Source organism: Thunnus thynnus, chromosome 19, assembly GCF_963924715.1.
Source record: "Thunnus thynnus chromosome 19, fThuThy2.1, whole genome shotgun sequence".
NCBI lineage: Eukaryota > Metazoa > Chordata > Actinopteri > Scombriformes > Scombridae > Thunnus > Thunnus thynnus.
In genome coordinates this window covers 19,952,605-19,965,537 of record NC_089535.1, presented here as the reverse complement: position 1 = coordinate 19,965,537, position 12,933 = coordinate 19,952,605, and the positions used below count along the sequence as shown (strand labels likewise).

The window sequence follows — 12,933 nt, the reverse complement described above, 5'->3', positions numbered from 1 at the left end:
TTTCTGATATCTGACTGGCGACACCGAATGCTGTGGACAGCTCTGCTCTATAGCTGTCCACAGATAACAAGACACTGTTAATTAAATCATAATTAAAATCGAAGCTCTTGCAATGAGAAAATTGCACTCTCTCAATTCTCAATCTTTCACATTGCTAATTACTCATTCAGCCTTGGAAGGCGGGGTTATAGGATAAAACTGTTGATATTCTATATTCTTCTTATTACCAACAAATTGAATGAAAGACCATATGCAACAATTAATCAATCCTACTAACAAGTATTGTCTCTCTAGCTAAAGCCTGATATATTCTTCCATGCCATAGACTTCCTCTATTGTTCAAAAACTATTAAAAACACATCAATGAGCCACACTGTTGTACTGGGTGACACGAGCACTGTAGTAAAACCCACATAAGCTGTACTTAAATACTCAATAGCTCAACAAATCTGCAGCTGAAAATAATCCCCAACAAATCCACTATTTACTCTGGTTTGAGTAATGTTGGCTAAAAACTACAGTCCCAACCTGTTTTAGGAAATGATTTAGCCTTTAAAAAAACTACATTTGTGACTTCTTTTTAATATTTAGTCTTCACTAGGATCCAATAGGCTTTTCGATGAGAGCCAAAGACAAGGTTGGTAGTAAGTAAGTATTGAGAGAAGGACTAAAGCAATGTTGATTTTGTTTTGTTTTTTAATGTAATTTGTTGAATATTAGAAAAGTAAGGAATATCATCAGTCTTATCCTTGAGGAGAAAATATAAACAGTACTACATGTATCATTCAATCCAAATTACTATTATTATTATTATTATTATTATTATTATTATTATTATTATTATTATTATCATTATTATTATTATTATTATTATTATTTCACTTTCCCTGAACCTTCATTTTATGATTCGTATCTTGTATTGCATGCAGATAGTTTGTGTAGGTGAAGAAAGTGATAGCAACAGCACAGGAAGAGCAAGAGTTTTCCAGTCAAGTAAATAAGCACTCCTCAAACTGCTCTGAGTAGCTGCTTTGCATATTTATTTTTTCTGCTATTTTGAGTACAGAAATGGGTCTTTCTGCCTCCTCTGCAATGACTCTTTTGCTGTACAATTGCTAAGCATCAGTGCAAACGGCGGCCCTAAAAAGAGGCATTTCTTTTAGGACTAACATCAAACCTTTCCCATCATAGAAAGTCAAAACCTGTGACTGTGACAATATTTTTGGAGTGTATCTTTAAACAGTTGCCAAATGTTACTGATTGGTATGGTGATGAGGACTCAGTAGTCGTGGAGGTGGTGGAGGTGTTATTTACTCATATGTTAAGACCTGCAAACAACATTTGCTGAATTTCTTTTTTGAAATAAATGCACTTTGAGCCTCATACAGAAGCCAAAATGTGTTTATGGGTGTTACAGTGGGTCGTACCTTTAGAACCTAAGGGCAGGGGTATGCTTCCACCACATGAAAAGATAAAAAGTGTTTATAGCTGTTCCACACTCAAAGGCAGGGTGAAAATCTGGCCATCACAGAGAGGGGTAAGCTACGATAATTGTTTAAATATGGGGACAACGATACACATCTTTAGACAGCCTCTCTATCAAGGCATTCATTGTGTTGCACTCATTTGAACACATGAAAAGTGACAGCAATAGTTCTACTAAGAATGAAAAAAGAGAGCTTGAGAAAGAACTTCAAACCCTGCTTATTTTCTCACTTCCTCACACCTGACCAATCACTCTGTATTAAAGTCATATCCCTCTATAAATGAAGGCTACAACATCACACACAGTTTCACAAGTCTAGAGCCCTTTCTGCTCAATTGACATGGAACCACTGGGAAGATGACTAATGTTTTTGCCACTGTCTCTGACTGCAGCAGAATTCAAAGAGTACAAAACAGAAAGCAGAACTCCTGTCAGTTTAACTCAGCAATAATCAGCCAACAGCAAAAAACACTATCCAGTCTCGCACACACACAAACACACACAACTGACCGCAGCAGCAGGAAACAGAGGAATTGGAGAAATGACAATTTTTGTTTGCTCAAGAACAAATTGGTTTGGGATGCCAATCAAAACCATGAAATAACTCACTAGCAGCAGCAGCAGGCGGCACACCAACACACAGCACACACACATACTTTCTATGGGTTGGAAAGGCTTCTACAGTAGAAGGATGTAACACTAAACTCTCGACTGTAACCAGTACACATTAAATTCTTAAATCTGCGGTGGAAAGAACATTAAGAGCGCACTGGATGTCACTAAAACCCTTGTGGAAAAACATATTTAAGTGGTGATCTCTCAGATCCATGTTTTGTCTCCATCTTTGTTGCTCAGCACTTGTTGCTGTATTCTTCAATGTAATGCCCAGGGATCACCTGTCGATCAGATAAATGACCTCTACCTTTGCATTTTCTATTGATTAAGTTTGAGCTTATTTTATGAAATGTGACCCACAGAGGGTGAAGTGTGACCTCCACACCACACACTGGGTTTGGTTTTATTTTTTTCTCTATATTTGAAAATGCATTTTTTTGTTGCTTCCTGATTAGGAGACCAATTGTGTGTGTAACACAAACCACACCCATGTGAGATATGGGAATGAAGATCACCCTTCCTGCCCAGCTGCCAACTATTTGGACTCAATTACTGAAATTATCTCAATGGTTTGTAACTTGGTGTCCCTCACTATAACGGCAGCCCAAAAGAACAGGCGAAAAAAACCTCATCAACATGAAGCAGAGAGGAGCAGAGGGCTATTGTTGAGGGAGCTGGTCTGGATCAAGAGCAAAGCATGTGCAAAGCAAGGTGAGCCCTGGTGGTAGAGAGTTTTAGCCTGGCCTGGCATGTTTTTAAGTAATTTGTCTTTTAATGGAAGGATGAACATTTTTTAATAGAAAACTAACCAAGAGGAATTAACCTCTGGATGAATACACTGGGAATGTGCAATAGACTAATTATTTTTGAGGGACCAACATTATAGGGGGAAGCCAAAGGAAGGAAGCCCAACTGCGTCAAGTCAGGAGGTGGCAAACCTGGCTGGAGCAGCCAACAGCTGGAGAGAAAGGACATCAGGATTTGAACTCCCAGAAGCTTGAGTGGAAGTGCCTCACCCATAAATCAAGGCCTGTCTAGGTGGGTGGATTTTTTTTTTTCAGAAATACAGACCATGACTGCACAAAAACGCACCTGTGGCCTGTTCCTTTGATTAACCCACCTCTCTGTGTCTAGAGCCAGTCCAGTCCAGCCTGCAGTGTCCCTGGGCCCTTGAGTGCAAGCCTGAACAACTTCAACCCTCATTTTCTGACTATAACTGTATCCCCAAAAGAAAATAAACTGATGTTCAGACCTGCCTTCAGAGTTGGTGTAGTGGTTTCTTACCTGGTCGCTCTTAGGACTCTTTTTTTTCAGAGGCTAGAGGCCCCATCCCTCTAGGTCCCACCATCATAGAAGACACACAGAAGACTTCAAGCTGCCCCCGGAGACCAGGCTTGGAACACGGCCTTGGGGACGTAAAACCGGCCAGGGCACCAGAGGGACCAACAAGAGCAACCTATCTCCAGTAAGTGTGACATTAGCGGACATATGGCGAGGGAGTGTAGGGTGACAACACCCAACAAGTAATTCCAGCCACTACAGACCTGGTGGCTGGAAATGATGGCAATAGTCCAACCCAGAAAAACCGTTCACGATTCATAGGGACATGTCATCAGGTAAAGGTGTTAACTAAGGGCAAAAAAATCACATTTTTGCTGGACACTTGGTCTAATGTGATATTAATTTCTGATGCCTGTTTTAAGAGACTGTTTGAAGAGCAGAAGCTGGGGGATGAAAGCAACCTCGATTGGCTGAAGCTGCGGTAAGCAAATGGGTTGGCAATCCCTTATGTGGGCTATGCAGTAACTGAAGTACAGGTGGGGGACATTGTTTTGAAGGACATGGGGATTGTGATTTTGGAGAGTGATCCAAACAACCCAAATGCATTACCCATCCTGGGCATGAATGTCATTGTTTCATGTTGGGATATTCTCTTCTCTAAGCCACAGGTACAGATGCAGGCATGGCCCCCTGAAGCTACTGCTAACACTCAACATGTGTGGGCAACAGCTTTTGAAGACTGCCAGAGAATTCAGGCTGCCACTCCTGCACAACAGACAGACAGGACTCTTTGCACAGCTTATTGCCACCCAGTGATGATCTTTAGACAGATTGAGCCAGTAATTTGGGCCAGGGCTCCATCCACATTGAAGAAAAAACATCGTATTTTGGTGGAAACACTTGAGGGCCCTAGTACAGTTGCAGTTGCCCAATCACTGGGAATGGTCTGGAGGAGCAGAGTCCCCATCAAGGTGAGGAACCTTAACCCTTTTCCTGTCACCTTACGTTATCAGCATTTTTTCCATGGAAAGCATCCAAATCCAAAAACTCCTTGAAATTACCCTTGAACAAACCAGGCCAGGCATTGTAGAAGTTGGCGTGTACAAGGTGAGCCAGGAGCTAACCAGAATCTTTGCAAATATAGAGGCCATGATATACAGAAACCAAGATCTGTCCACAGACAAACAGGAGAAATTGAGAAGCCTGCTCAAAGTGTGGACATGGCTTTTGTTGTGCATGAAGAGGGCTATGGCCAGACGGATGTAATCAAGGCCTCCATCCCCACAGGTATGGCACCCCCAATTACAGCATTACTGGCCTATCCCCTCTACTATGTACCAGGAAGTGCGAGAGCTATTGAATAAAATGATTCAATCTGGGTTGGTTAGGGAGAGCACCAGTCCTAAGGCACCTGGGCCACCAATTGTCCTGGTATGCAAAAAGAATGATGAACCAAGATTTTGTGGTCTATTGGAAGCTAAATGCAGTTATACATGAAGATGCTCACCACCTTCCTAGAACTGAAGACACTTTGACAACATTGACAAAAGCTAAGTACTACTCTACACTTGAATTGGCAAGTGACTATTGGCAAGTGAGTTTCTGAAGTTGATAGAGAGAACTGCTTTTTGTACCCCTTTTGGGCTGTATAAATTTGTAGGATGCCATTTGGCCTCTGTAATGCTCCTGCAACAATCCAAAGATTGATGCAAAGCTGCCTAGGGAGTCAAATCACAGTCTGCCCTGATATATCTAGATGATGTGATAGTATACTCACCAGATTTTGACACCCATTTACATCACCTTGAATCAGTGTTTGAATGACTGAAAAGCTACTGATTGAAATAACGCCCAGACAAATGAGTTTTATTTCAGAAACAGGTCAAGTTCTTGCATCACCTTGTGAGCAGTGATGGTGTGGCCCTGTCCCAGACAAGATTGTCAGTGAACAGAATTGGCCAGCCCCACAGACAATCCATCAGGTGCACTCCTTTTCTTGGCTTACAGGATATTATCACCGGTTCATTGCTGGATTTGCAAGTGTTGCTAGGCCAATTTACTCTCCACTGATTGGAGTACCTAAGAACAAAAAACAGAATATCCCCATAAAATCGGATGAGAACTGCCAACAATTGTTTAACTTGCTGAAACAGAAACTGTTAGAAGCACCCATCCTAGCTCTTGCAGATTGTAAACTACCCTTCCGGCTGTACACCAATGCCAGTACTGTGGGCCTCGGGCAGTGCTATCTCAAGTACAGTAGAGGAAGGAACGAGTGATAGCCTATGCCAGTAGAAGTTTATCACCCACAGAGTGGAATAACTCTGACTATAGCTCCTTCAAATTGGAACTGCTGGCTTTGAAATGGCCAGTGACTGAAAAGGTGCAACCTCAAGACCAACACCCCTGCAGACTACACTGGAACCAGCACATTTGAGGGTTGTGAAGGTTGACTGGGATTCAGGATACTGGAAACAACAGGAGCACTCCACCCTTCAAGAGCTGGCTTGAGGAAGTAGGCCATCTCAGGAGGGAAGGCATCAAGAAGCCACCACAGTCCTGCGCTATATACAACAATCTCCGGTTTCAGCTGCTGGAGGGTGTATCAGTGAGAAAAATGCTACACCCTAGCTCACGAGGTAATTCACCAAATCCTTGTTCCCCTATAGGAGCAACCACTGGAAGGCTTTCCATGGGCATCAGGGTGTAGCAAAGACTCCTTTGACTTTACATCAGAGTTTTTACAAGGATGTGTCAGTTTGGATAGACTCCAGTGAACGATGTGTGCGCCATAAAGGTCACTGTGATGGTAAGGTCCATCTTGTCCCTCTCCATGCACATGCACCATTGCAAATTGTTGCTGTTGACTTTCTGACACAAGGTAGACCAGCAGACTTCTACCAGTATATCCTAGCTGCAACTGATGTGTTCACTAAATATGCTTGAGCAATACCTACCAGAGACCAGACAGCTTCAACCACAGCAAAGAAGGTGTTAAAACATATTATTCAACCAATGGGATGCCCAGAATAGCTACACTCAGATCAAGGTGCCACTGTCAGAAAACACGGTCAGAGTTTTAGTCGGACATTATTGAACATGTTGGCAACATTGGATGAAGAGAAACACACCAGGTAGGTGCAATACATACCAGAACTGCTTCAGGCCTATAACAACTCTGTTCATGCATCCACTGGATACATCCCCCACTATCTGATGTTTGGATGGAATGCCCACCTGCCAATCGAGCTGTCCATGGGTACAGCAAGAGCTACGGAGAGCACAACTACCCAGGAGTGGGTCAGAAGGCATCATGAGCAGCTGATGCTGGCCTTCCATATGGTAGAAGAACCCACCCAGAAAGTCACAACCCAGATGAAGGAGAGGTATGATGCTACAGCCAAAGCTACCCCATTGCTCCTAGGAGAGAGGATTCTAGTCCACGTGACAAAATGGGCAAGGTAAATTGGCAGTACACTGGGAAGAACATATCCAGATTGTAGTTGGCTAGCCTGACCCTACTAACCCGACATGTAAAATCCAGCTGAAGGGTAAACACAGTCCTGTCCGAGCGGTTCATCGTAATAGGCTGCAAGTATGTCCTTTTTCATCCTGATACCTGCTCACACACAAGTAGTGCACTGGAAGCAGATACCACAGCCACCCGGGATGCAGCAACGGCACCATATGAATAGTTGCTGTGGTTTTACCCATAAAGTTGCCCAGTACAGGCATTAAAAAGTTGGGGAGTGTGTCATGAAATGTGACACACAGAGGATCAAGTGAAGGAACTGCCACACCACACACTAGGTTTGGTTTTATTTTTTTCTCTGTATTTGAAAGTGCATGTTTTTCTTTCTTTTTTCTTTTTTTGCTTCCTGATTAGGAGAACAGTTGTGTGTGTGTGTGACACAAACCACACCCATACGAGATATGGAAGTGGAGATCACCCTTCCTGCCCAGCTGCCAGCTATATGGAGTCAATTACTGAAATTATCTCATTGGTGTGTTGCTTGGTGTCCTTCCCTATAAAGGCAGCCCAGAACAACAGGCAAAAAAAACCCTGATCAACATGAAGCAGAGGGAAGCAGAGGGGCATTGCTGAGGGAGCTGGTCTGAATCAAGAGCACCGCACATGCAAAAGAAAGTAAGCCCTGGTGGTAGAGTTTGAGCCTGGCCTGGCATGTTTTTAAGTAATTAGAATTTTAATGGAAGGATGGACATTTTTTAATAGAAAATTAACCAAGTGGGATTCACTTGTGCATGGATACAATGGGAATGTGCAATAGACTAATTATTTCTGAGAGACCAACACTGTAAGGGGAAGCCCAAGGAAGGAAGCCCAACTGTGCCAAGTCAGGAGGTGGCAAACCTGGCTGGAGCAGCGAACAGCTGGAGAGAAAGAACACCAGGATTTGAACTCCCAGGAGCTAAAGTGGAAGTGCTTCCCCATAACCCAAGGCCCGTCTGGGTGGGTGGATTTTTTTTTTTTCTTTTCAGAAATACAGACTATGACGTCCAGTCAAAGGCACCTTTGGCCTGTTCCTTTGATTAACCCACCTCTCTGTGACTAGGGCCAGTCCAATCCAGCCTGCAGTGTCCCTGGGCCCTTGTGTGCAAGCCTGAACTTCAACCCACATTCTCGGACGATAACTGTGTCCCCAAAAGAAAATTGATGTTCAGACCTGCCTTCAGAGTTGGTGTAGTGGTTTCTTACCTGGTCACTCTTAGGTCTCTTTTTCTTTTTTTTTTTTGAAATTGCATAGCAGCAATCTTTGTAACACTTATAGATAACACTCTTTTCTATGTCAGTACAGCCCTGATGGCAAACACTGCCAGCAGCCCCGGTCCAGTGTTTGGTATGTTACTAGAAAGTGGATCAACTCATTACATACTCTTGGAAAAGTACTTGCATTACTTTATCAATTGCTCAACAGCAAAAGTAATTAGGTACATTAGGCTACCTGTTACATTACATTTGGTAGAGGTTAACTACTTCCCCACACCTCCACATTAGTCTGGATGGATAAAGACCAAAATTGATATCAATCCATCAAACTCCCAGGAGGACTATGAACAAGCTGACCCCCATACTTTCGAAGTAACTGAACACTACTGAAATTCAAATTGTAATCCTCTCTCTTCATGTTGTAGAAAAATAATAACATTACTGTAATATGCTATTAAGTAATGCGTTAATGCCCAGATCTTCAATGTAAAGCACATTAAAGAGCTTTACTGTTATACAGTAGGGTAAGGGTTATATCAGTAAGTAAAACTGCACATTTGTCAGATGAGGAAAAAGATGGAATACCTGGTTCTGCAGTGACAGCACCTCAAACTCACAACCTTCTGTTGACAAGTGGGCCACTAGCCTAGAATAGTTATGACAGATCCTGTTGGATAAGTCTGCTGGGAATTAAGTCATTATCTCAAACCTGGGTCTAATGTTAGGTAGAAAATAGATTAAAAATCAAATACACACCCCACTAGCTGGCATTGTATCTTTTTGATTCTGCACATAATCTCTGTAGATGTGGCATATGATGTGATGTGCAAACAGGACGGTTAATCTGGTGGGTTTTTATAAACTACCAGCCTGTGTAAAAAATAGCTGAACAACCAGGCAGCATCTGGAGACACTTAGCCAAGTTTAAAGACCATATTTGGCAGCTAAAATAAATAAAGAGATTGGTGAAATTTTGGAAACCAGTGTGGCTGGAGAACAGATTTAGTTTTCTTGAGTTTCAGCTCCGAAGCTGAAAAGTGCCATTTGTGAGAAAACCCTCCACTCTTGCTTGTATTAAATTATTTAATTTGAGGAAGGGCACTATCTTACTTTTTCTGATACCACTGATATGATTGAAGATAATCTTACTAATTGTTAATAGCTTTAAGCATTGGAGGGAATGATGTAAAGAAAATGATAAAAGTATTTTCAATCATCTACAGTCATCTTCTGTATGTGAACATGAATATGTCATTATACTGTATTTTCTTAATATGGACCCCAGGAAGAGTAGTTGTTGCCAAGGGAACAACTGAATGGGATCCAAATAAAGAATAAACAATATTCTCAAAAAGCCATGAGTTAAATATTATATCTAAAAATCATCTGTACACCCACTGTGTAGCAATATGAATCTGTTGCTTCAACAAGGTTAGACAAAACCTTAAACATATCCTCAAATCAACACTGTCACGGACAATTACTATCAAAAGGCCCTCATTTTCTCCCTCAGTGTAGAGGCGCTGACTTTTCCATGCGCTCACAGGGATGCACTAAATCACACACTAGCCTGCTAGCGTGACTGGAGCAAGATGCAACTCTCAGCGGATGGAGCATGTCTTCTGAATAAAGCTGTGTGGGTGAGGGTAATGGGTTGTGAGTGGGTAATTGAGCGTGCTAGGCTCATCACAATGAGGGTGCCAGCTCACTGGATGGAGGGGGTAAAAGGAGAATGACTGCAGAATATAGAGAATAACACACAAACATGTGCACTCAAGCACACACACACACACAAAGCCATACATGCACAAATGTGAGCAGACTGTGGAAATAAAAGCATCTACCCAGTCATCACCCAGTCTGTGCCTCCCCATGGGTTTAGTTAGGACTGATCAGTTTTCCACTTTCTCATAGCACCACTGTCCACATCAATATCTCCTTATCCACATGCTCTGCCGGGAAATTGTGCTTAAAATATGCACAAGAAAACAATTACATGGCAACCAATAAAGAAGGGAAAAAAATAACAACAAAAAGCTTCTTCTCATAAAGATTTTACACCAAATTAAACAATATAATTAAAAAAACCTCTTTATAATTCTGTCAGTCACTCTTTATTAATTCATTTGACAGATGTATGATGTTTAAGATGTTTAACTTGATGCTTTGCATGGCCCTCTTTTCATACTGCATACAGTAAGTCTATTTATTTAAATAAAACTTGTTTCTACAGTGTAGGGCCACATGACATTCTTATTTTACTGTCATAATATTCAACTAAAAATTGTAATCTTAAAGTTTTCCCCACACCAGTGAACGTACAACATGCTGTGTATGAGTAACTTCACCGTAACTCACAGAACAAACTCATGCACTCACATTCAACTCATGCACTTGACAAAAGATTTTGCTGTACTTGTTGCACTAAAAAAGAAACCCTCTACTGTACTAATATTACCTGCTTCTTTCAAAATGCAACTTGTTGTCCGGGAATAGCTCAATCAGAACTTTTATCATACTGTTAACCTGTAAACCTGAAATATAATCCTAACTCCATTAAGAGATAAACATATAGTATGAACAGCTAAATCACTGTGGTGGGATAGTTAAGGTTTCACTTCAGCACAAGAAGAACAGCTGATTATTATCTATTTCAGATGCTAAGGAGGAACTGAGTTTTGTATTTGTTCTTTTTTATGTGTGTACTTGAATTTTGCCACGTTCACTGCTTAAATACATTTAGGCATTAATAGATGACTGAAACCACAGATCCCAGTTTAAGGGAAACCCTGCATGCGCTCCCACACAGGGATGTCAGAAAATGTCAAAAAAGCATCAAATAATTGGAGACTGATGGCTGAACATCAACAGACAAGGACGTAACTAAGTGATTTTATTGACTGTATGGGTTCAGCAAATGCTACCACAGTTTCAGCTTCAGAGAGTCTGCAATTTGAGCATATTCAAACATTATTGGTTGCCTGCAAAATCAATCACAAAAATGCACTGTTTATTATCAGTTTGCTTGGAAACCTGTGCTTTTTAAGTTTTCCTTGCACTTGGTCTGCAACTAATGGTTATTACACATTATTGATTGATTTGTGGAGCAGTTTTCATATTCATCTATTTGTTTAGTATCCATAACATCTTGGGGAAAATGCCCATCACAGTTTCCCAGACCCTAAGGCAGTCTCTTGAAATAGCTTCTTTTGTTCTACCAACTGTCCAAGAAAATACCCACAAGAATATAAAACAGAGAAAATGGCAAATCTTTGTGAAGCTGGTGAATGTTTGGCATGTCTGCTTTATATATGACTTGAATGATTAATTGATAAAGTTGCAAAAGTATTGCCATCACTGTCTCTTGATACCAACAGAAATCTCACATTCCTCCTTTCTACACCTAGACCTGCGGAAACTTGCTGAGCTCTCTGAGATGCTTGTTCAGGTGTAGGTGTAGTTACATGTATCTCAGTGGGTGGGGTCAGAACCAGTCCCATGTTAGTTAACATATGGCACTGATCTCCTTCTGTGCAGCTGTAAATGGCTTATTGTGTGAAAAAAGAATAACAACTAGGCTCACTGTGTGCAGACAAACAACAAGGAACATTAAGTAGGCGATAGGACCAAGTCAAAGTGCTCATATCAGTGTTGACAGCACTGAGTTGAATTTACACTATTGCCTATTTGACAACTTATCTCTGTTGATAACCAAGAGTCAAAACGGATGTGGTGCCACGCATGAGGTTGGGTGACAATGATAATGAATAAAGCCTGGTTAGCTATAGGAACCAGGCTAATAAGTCGGTGTTGGTACAGACAACCTAAAATTAGCCTGAAGGTGGTGGCTTTCTCCTACAAGTCTACAGAGAGAGGCTAATAAGGACAGCGCAGTAGGCGATAGCAAGGACAAGACATTAACTGTTTCTAGTAAAGACAGAGAGCAGGGCTGATCCACAAAATCACTTTTCTCTGTGACTAAAATACTGTACTACCTTCATTTGCCAGTGACAGGTTACTTGAGTACACTCACTGTCTCTCAGCACCAGTTTCTTTCACCTGCCTGATTCATTTACAGATACTCATATCTGGGAACTGGCCAGGGCTATCAGCCTGCATATGGCTACTGGCCAGTGTTGGAATTGTACTTGGATGAGGCAGGAGTGCTTATTTCTTCTAAAATGATAGAAATCAAATCATTTGATCCAGATTCAAATTCTGTAGCAATAAATTGTTTAATAACGGTAAATCACCATCACTGCTTGCTTTCACAAATTGCCTTTTATTTATTTTGTCTTCTTCCCAGATGCTGCCAGAGGTTACACAACTGGGACCACTTATTCCTGGGAAACAATCTAAGGGAAGATAAGTGATGAGGTTGGTTGTTGGTTATTCTATTGGGGCAAATGTTGTGTGTTTAAGTGATTACACAGTGTGAATTCCATGTAATATGTTTTGTAGATGTGCCAAAAGATGTTGGCAAGCTAATGCTGGTTTGGACAAGATATCCTGAAAATAGAAGCCTCGTCACAGGAATGCAATTAAAGTGATTTATAATCAGAGAGGGGATTTAAACAATGACCTTTTAAATGACACCACTGTTTCCTTTCTTTTAAAATTCTACATCTCATGTAATAGTTTAGGCTTGCATTAGTCCAACTAAATATAAGTCATCCCTTTACTTAATACTTTAGCAAAGACTGCAAGGAAACAATCAGAACAGAAGGAGTGGGCTGTGGGTTTTCATGGTCGTCTTGTTAAGCTGCCATTTAATTTTTTTTTATTATGTTTGATTACATCACTGAAATGGGAAACATTTCAA

At 41.2% G+C, this 12,933-nt stretch overlaps 1 protein-coding gene and 1 long non-coding RNA gene across 2 annotated transcripts in view; one reads left to right on the top strand and one right to left on the bottom strand.

The window, feature by feature from the left end:
• Nucleotides 1-12,933, bottom strand: part of si:dkey-247m21.3 (5-hydroxytryptamine receptor 4) — a 56,982-nt gene that overhangs the window by 41,292 nt on the left and 2,757 nt on the right. The window lies entirely within an intron of this gene.
• LOC137171042 (uncharacterized) lies at nt 2,592-3,357 on the top strand. Its single transcript, XR_010924706.1, has 3 exons — nt 2,592-2,812; nt 2,988-3,139; nt 3,238-3,357. It is a non-coding gene; the product is annotated as an uncharacterized lncRNA (long non-coding RNA).